The sequence below is a fragment of the Cryptomeria japonica genome, unplaced genomic scaffold (genome assembly GCF_030272615.1).
Source record: "Cryptomeria japonica unplaced genomic scaffold, Sugi_1.0 HiC_scaffold_97, whole genome shotgun sequence".
In the NCBI taxonomy this organism is placed as follows: domain Eukaryota; kingdom Viridiplantae; phylum Streptophyta; class Pinopsida; order Cupressales; family Cupressaceae; genus Cryptomeria; species Cryptomeria japonica.
In genome coordinates this window covers 101,623-107,500 of record NW_026728919.1, presented here as the reverse complement: position 1 = coordinate 107,500, position 5,878 = coordinate 101,623, and the positions used below count along the sequence as shown (strand labels likewise).

General features: G+C 63.1%; 1 non-coding gene across 1 annotated transcript; it reads right to left on the bottom strand.

Moving 5' to 3' along the window:
- Positions 1-4,022: 4,022 nt before the first annotated feature.
- Positions 4,023-4,141, bottom strand: LOC131864846 (5S ribosomal RNA). Its single transcript, XR_009363574.1, has one exon. It is a non-coding gene; the product is annotated as a 5S ribosomal RNA (ribosomal RNA).
- Between the last annotated feature and the right edge of the window lie 1,737 nt (positions 4,142-5,878).

The window sequence follows — 5,878 nt, the reverse complement described above, 5'->3', positions numbered from 1 at the left end:
GCACCATGCAGTGCACGAAGTCGGAGCCCGGATTGCCCCGGGCGCGCACCTCCGCCAGGGTGGGCACCTTGGTGCGCACAACTTGCCTGGGCTGCGCACCAGGAAGGGCTCAAGATGGCACCCGCGTTCCGTTTTTTTCACTATCTTTCAGAACGGAAATTTTAAAATCTCGTTTTTTTTTGCCTTTTCTGGAAATTAGTGAAGGCAGCGCATCAAAGGTGCGCAACGCTGGTGCGAACCTGGGAGCGCTCCGATGTGTGCTCCAAGGTGCGGCGTGCACGAAGTCGGACCCCGGTTTGCCCCGGGTGCGCACCTCGCGTGCACCTTGGTGCGCACACCTTGGCTGGGTTGCGCGCCCTGGTGGGCACCATGGTGCGCACCAAGGAGCGCTCCGAAGTGTGCTCCAAGGTGCGGCGTGCACGAAGTCGGAGCCCGGTTTGCCCCGGGTGCGCACCTCGCGTGCACCTTCGCCGCGGTGGGCACCATGGCGTGCACGAAGTCGGAGCCCGGTTTGCCCCGGGTGCGCACCTCGCGTGCACCTTCGCCGGGGTGGGCACCTTGGTGTGCAGACCTTGGCTGGGTTGCGCGCCCTGGTGGGCACCATGGTGCGCACCAAGGAGCGCTCCGAAGTGTGCTCCAAGGTGCGGCCTGCACGAAGTCGGAGCCCGGTTTGCCCCGGGTGTGCACCTCGGGTGGGCACCTTGGTGCGCATGCCTTGCCTGGGCTGCGCACCAGGGCGGGCTCAAGATGGCACCCGCGTTCCTTTTTTTTCACTATCTTTCAAAACGGAAATTTTAAAATCTCATTTTTTTTTGCCTTTTTCTGGAAATTAGTGAAGGCAGCGCATCAAAGGTGCGCACCTCGCTGCCCACCACGGTGCGCAACGCCGGTGGGCACCCGGGAGTGCTTCGAAGTGTGCTCCAAGGTGCTGCGTGCACGTTGTCGGAGCCCGGTTTGCCCCGGGTGCGCACCTCGCGTGCACCTTCGTCGGGGTGGGCACCTTGGCTGGGTTTGCCCCGGCTGCGCTCCGAAGCGGGGTTATTGGAGCGCCGCCTCTTTTTTTGTCGGAGCGTTTGGTGGGGTTTCTCGCATTGGCTCTTCCGAGGCCCGGTTGCCACCCTGGCGCGCACGAAGTCGGAAGTAGGGTTAATTGCCCGGGTGCGCACCTTTGCCAGGGTGGGCACCTTACCTGGGCTGCGCACCAGGGCGGGCTCAAGATGGCACGCGCGTTCCGTTTTTTTCACTATCTTTCAAAACGGAAATTTTAAAATCTCCTTTTTTTTTTGCCTTTTCTGGAAATTAGTGAAGGCAGCGCATCAAAGGTGCGCACCTCGCTGCCCACCTTGGTGTGCTCTGAGGTGCGCACCCGGGAGCGCTACGAAGTGTGCTCCAAGGTGCGGCGTGCACGTTGTCGGAGCCCGGTTTGCCCCGGGTGCGCACCTCGCCTGCACCTTGGCCGGGGTGGGCACCTTGGCTGGGTTTGCCCAGGGTGCGCTCCGAAGCGGGGTTACTGGAGCGCCCCCTCTTTTTTTGTCAGAGCGTTTGGTGGGGTTTCTCGCATTGGCTCTTCCCAGGCCCGGTTGTTGGGTGCGCTCCCACCCTGGCGCGCGCGAAGTTGGAAGTTGGGTTAATTGCCCGGGCGCGCACCTTCGCCAGGGTGGGCACCTTGGTGCGCACACCTTGGCTGGGCTGCGCACCAGGGCGGGCTCAAGATGGCACCAGCATTCCCTTTTTCTCACTATCTTTCAAAACGGAAATTTTAAAATCTCGTTTTTTTTTTGCCTTTTATGGAAATTAGTGAAGGCATCGCATCAAAGGTGCGCACCTCGCTGCCCACCTTGGTGTGCTCCGAGGTGCCCACCACGGTGCGCAACGCCGGTGCGAACCCGGGAGCGCCCCGATGTGTGCTCCAAGGTGCGGCGTGCACGAAGTCGGACCCCGGTTTGCCCCGGGTGCGCACCTCGCGTGCACCTTGGTGCGCACACCTTGGCTGGGTTGCGCGGCCTGGTGGGCACCATGGTGCGCACCAAGGAGCGCTCCGAAGTGTGCTCCAAGGTGCGGCGTGCACGAAGTCGGAGCCCGGTTTGCCCCGGGTACGCACCTCGCGTGCACCTTCGCCGGGGTGGGCACCTCGGCTGGGTTGCGCGCCCTGGTGCGCACCAAGGAGCGCTCCGAAGTGTGCTCCAAGGTGCGGCGTGCACGAAGTCGGAGCCCGGTTTGCCCCGGGTGCGCACCTTCGCCGCGGTGCGCACCATGGCGTGCACGAAGTCGGAGCCCGGTTTGCCCCGGGTGCGCACCTCGCGTGCACCTTCGGCGGGGTTGCGCGCCCTGGTGGGCACCATGGTGCGCACCAAGGAGCGCTCCGAAGTGTGCTCCAAGGTGCGGCGTGCACGAAGTCAGAGCCCGGTTTGCCCCGGGTGCGCACCTCGCGTGCACCTTCGGCGGGGTTGCGCGCCCTGGTGGGCACCATGGTGCGCACCAAGGAGCGCTCCGAAGTGTGCTCCAAGGTGCGGCGTGCACGAAGTCGGAGCCCGGTTTGCCCCGGGTGCGCACCTCGCGTGCACCTTCGCCGCGGTGGGCACCATGGCGTGCACGAAGTTGGAGCCCGGTTTGCCCCGGGTGCGCACCTCGCGTGCACCTTCGCCGGGGTGGGCACCTCGGCTGGGTTGCGCGCCCTGGTGCGCACCAAGGAGCGCTCCGAAGTGTGCTCCAAGGTGCGGCGTGCACGAAGTCGGAGCCCGGTTTGCCCCGGGTGCGCACCTCGCGTGCACCTTCGCCAGGGTGGGCACCTCGGTGCGCACACCTTCTCAATGTTTTCTTGCCTTTTCTGGAAATTGGTGAAGGCAGCGCATCAAAGGTGCGCACCTCGGTGTGCTCCGAGGTGCGAACCCGAGAGCGCTCCGAGGTGCCCACGAAGTCGAAAGTCGGGTTAATTGCATTGTTTTCCCCGGGTGCGCTCCGAGGTGCGCAACATCGGCGCGCACCAAGGAGGGCTCCGAAGTGTGCTCCAAGGTGCGCACGATGGCGTGCACCTCTGGTGCGCACGATTCGGAGCTCGGTTTGACCGGGGTGCGCACACCTTGGCTGGGTTGCGCACCTTTTGTGCGCTCCAAGGTGCGCACGAAGTCGGAGCTCGGTTTGCCCCGGGTGCGCACCTTCGCCAGGGTGCGCACCTTGATGCGCACGCCTTGGCTGGGCTGCGCACCTTGGTGGGCGCCATGGTGCGCACCTTTCGTGCGCTCCAAGGTGCGCACGAAGTCGGAGCTCGGTTTGCCCCGGGTGCGCACCTTGGTGGGCGCCATGGTGCACTCCGAGGTGCCCAAGATTGGTGCGCACCAAGGAGCGCTCCGAAGTGCGCTCCAAGGTGCGCGCGAAGTCGAAAGTTGGGTTAATTGTCCGGTTTGCCTCGGGTGCGCACCTTGCGTGCACCTTCGCCAGGGTGGGCGCCTTGGTGCGCACACCTTGGCTGGGCTGCGCACACCTTGGCACCCGCGTTTCCTTCATTTTAAATTTTTTTTTTTTACAATCTCTCAAGTGGGAAATTCTATAATCTCAACTTTTTTTGCCTTTTCAGGAAACTTTTGAATGGAGCGCATCATTGGTGCGCTCCGAAGTGTGCTCCAAAGCTCTCTCCAGCTGCGTGCACCTGCCCCGGCCGCGCACCCGGCCCCGCCCAGCTTCGCTCACCTGTCCCGGGCGTCTGGTGCGGAACCTTAGAGTAAGAAACATCACCGTGCACCTTGGCCAACGTGCGCGACTCGACCGAGCGCGCACTGGCCGAGGTGCACACCGATTTCACCTGGGTGCGCGCGCAGCACCTCGGGCGCACCGGGGTGCGCGCACAACGCCCGGGTTGCACCGTGGCCTGTGTGCTCGGGGCGCCTCGGGTGCGCGCTCGGTGTCGCCCCCGCGTGCGCGGTAGTGCGGGCAGCGCACCCCGGCCCGGCCCGGCCCCGACGAGAACGCAAACGGGCAAAAGGTTTATTCAAATAGCATTGCGACGCCCGGCGAAAAACTAAAAAAGGGTGCAACACCGGGACTTCCCGGGAGGTCACCCATCCCAGTACTACTCCGGCCCAAGCGCGCTTAACTGCGGAGTTCTGATGGGATCCGGTGCACTAACGCTGGTATGATCGCACCCGTTATGAGCTTGTCGCAGTGTGTACTTAGCAAACCGCGACCCACGTGCGAATCCACCCCGGCCACCCACCCCCGTCGAGGTGCACACCCTCCCTCGCGAAGTGCGCCCCGTTCGCCAAGTGTGAGCCCTGCCCGGGTGCGCGCACCTTGCTAGGGCGTCGGGTGTGCACCCGGCCCGGCCTACGTGCGTGCACCTGGAGGGGGCGTCGTGTGCGTGCAGTGTCCCGTCTGCAACGCGGTGCCCACACACCACCTCGGGCGCAACGACCTGCGCTCACATGTGGGCCGAGTGCACCTTGGTGCATGTTCGGGGCGCCTCGGGTGCACGCTCGATCTTGCCCCGGTGCACCAAGGCGCTCGGTTTGCCCCGGGTGCGCACTTGGTGCAAGGTGGGCACCCAAAATAGGGATCAAGCACCAAAACACAAGTTTCGGGATGCAAAATGGGACCCAAGGACCACAAATGCGTTCCAAGACCCATGATGGGTCCACGAGAACAAAAATGTGTTCCGAGACTTAATAAACAAATATTGGGTTTTAGGAGAAGAAACATGCTCTGATGCCCAAAACGAGAATCGACCCCGAAAAGGCCACAGGCCAAAAGTGGGATGCGAGACAAAAAAAAATGGGACCCGAGGACCAAAATTGGGTTCCCAGGTCGAAGACAGGGCAACCGGACAAGAAACGACCTCTAAGGCTCGAAATGAGTCCCGACGACTAAAACTTGACAAGAAGCACCCATCAGGCACCCAACTCGACACCCATGGGATGCCGACCCACCCGGGCTTCCACCTAGCACACCTTGGCACCCACCCACCCTCGCACCCAACCTCGCACCCAACTTAGCACCTTTGAACCCACATTGGCACTCACCCTGACCCTGGCACCTTGGAACCCACATTGGCACTCACCTTGACCCTGGCACCCACCTTTGCACTCACCTTGGGACCCACCCTGGCTCCCACCTCGGCACCCACCCAGACACCCACCTTGGTTCCTTGGCACCCACCTTGGATCCTTGGCACCCACCCCGACACCCACCTTGGCACGCAACTTGGCTACTTGCCACCCACCTTGGCTCCTTGACGCCCACCCCGACAACCACCCCGTGACCTACCCTGGCTAGGGTTGGTGCACACCCACCCTGGTGCCCACCTTGGCACCCACCCTATGACCCACCTTGGCACGCACCTTAGTACCCACCCCGTTACCCACCCTAGGACCCACCCCGTGACCCACCTTGGCCAGGGTGGGTGCCTTGGTGCGCACAACTTGCCTGGGCTGCACACCAGGGCGGGCTCAAGATGGCACCCGCGTTCCGTTTTTTTCACTATCTTTCAAAACGGAAATTTTAAAATCTCATTTTTTTCTTTTTTTTGCCTTTTCTGGAAATTAGTGAAGGCAGCGCATCAAAGGTGCGCAATGCTGGTGCGAACCCGGGAGCGCTCCGATGTGTGCTCCAAGGTGCGGCGTGCACGAAGTCCGAGCCCGGTTTGCCCCGGGTGCGCACCTCGCGTGCACCTTCGCCGGGGTGAGCACCTTGGCTGGGTTGCGCGCCCTGGTGCGTACCAAGGAGCGCTCTGAAGTGTGCTCCAAGGTGCGGCGTGCACGAAGTCGGAGCCCGGTTTGCCCCGGGTGTGCACCTCGGGTGCGCACCTCGCGTGCACCTTCGCTGCGGTGGGCACCTTGGCTGGGTTGCGCGCCTTGGTGGGCACCATGCAGTGCACGAAGTCGGAGCC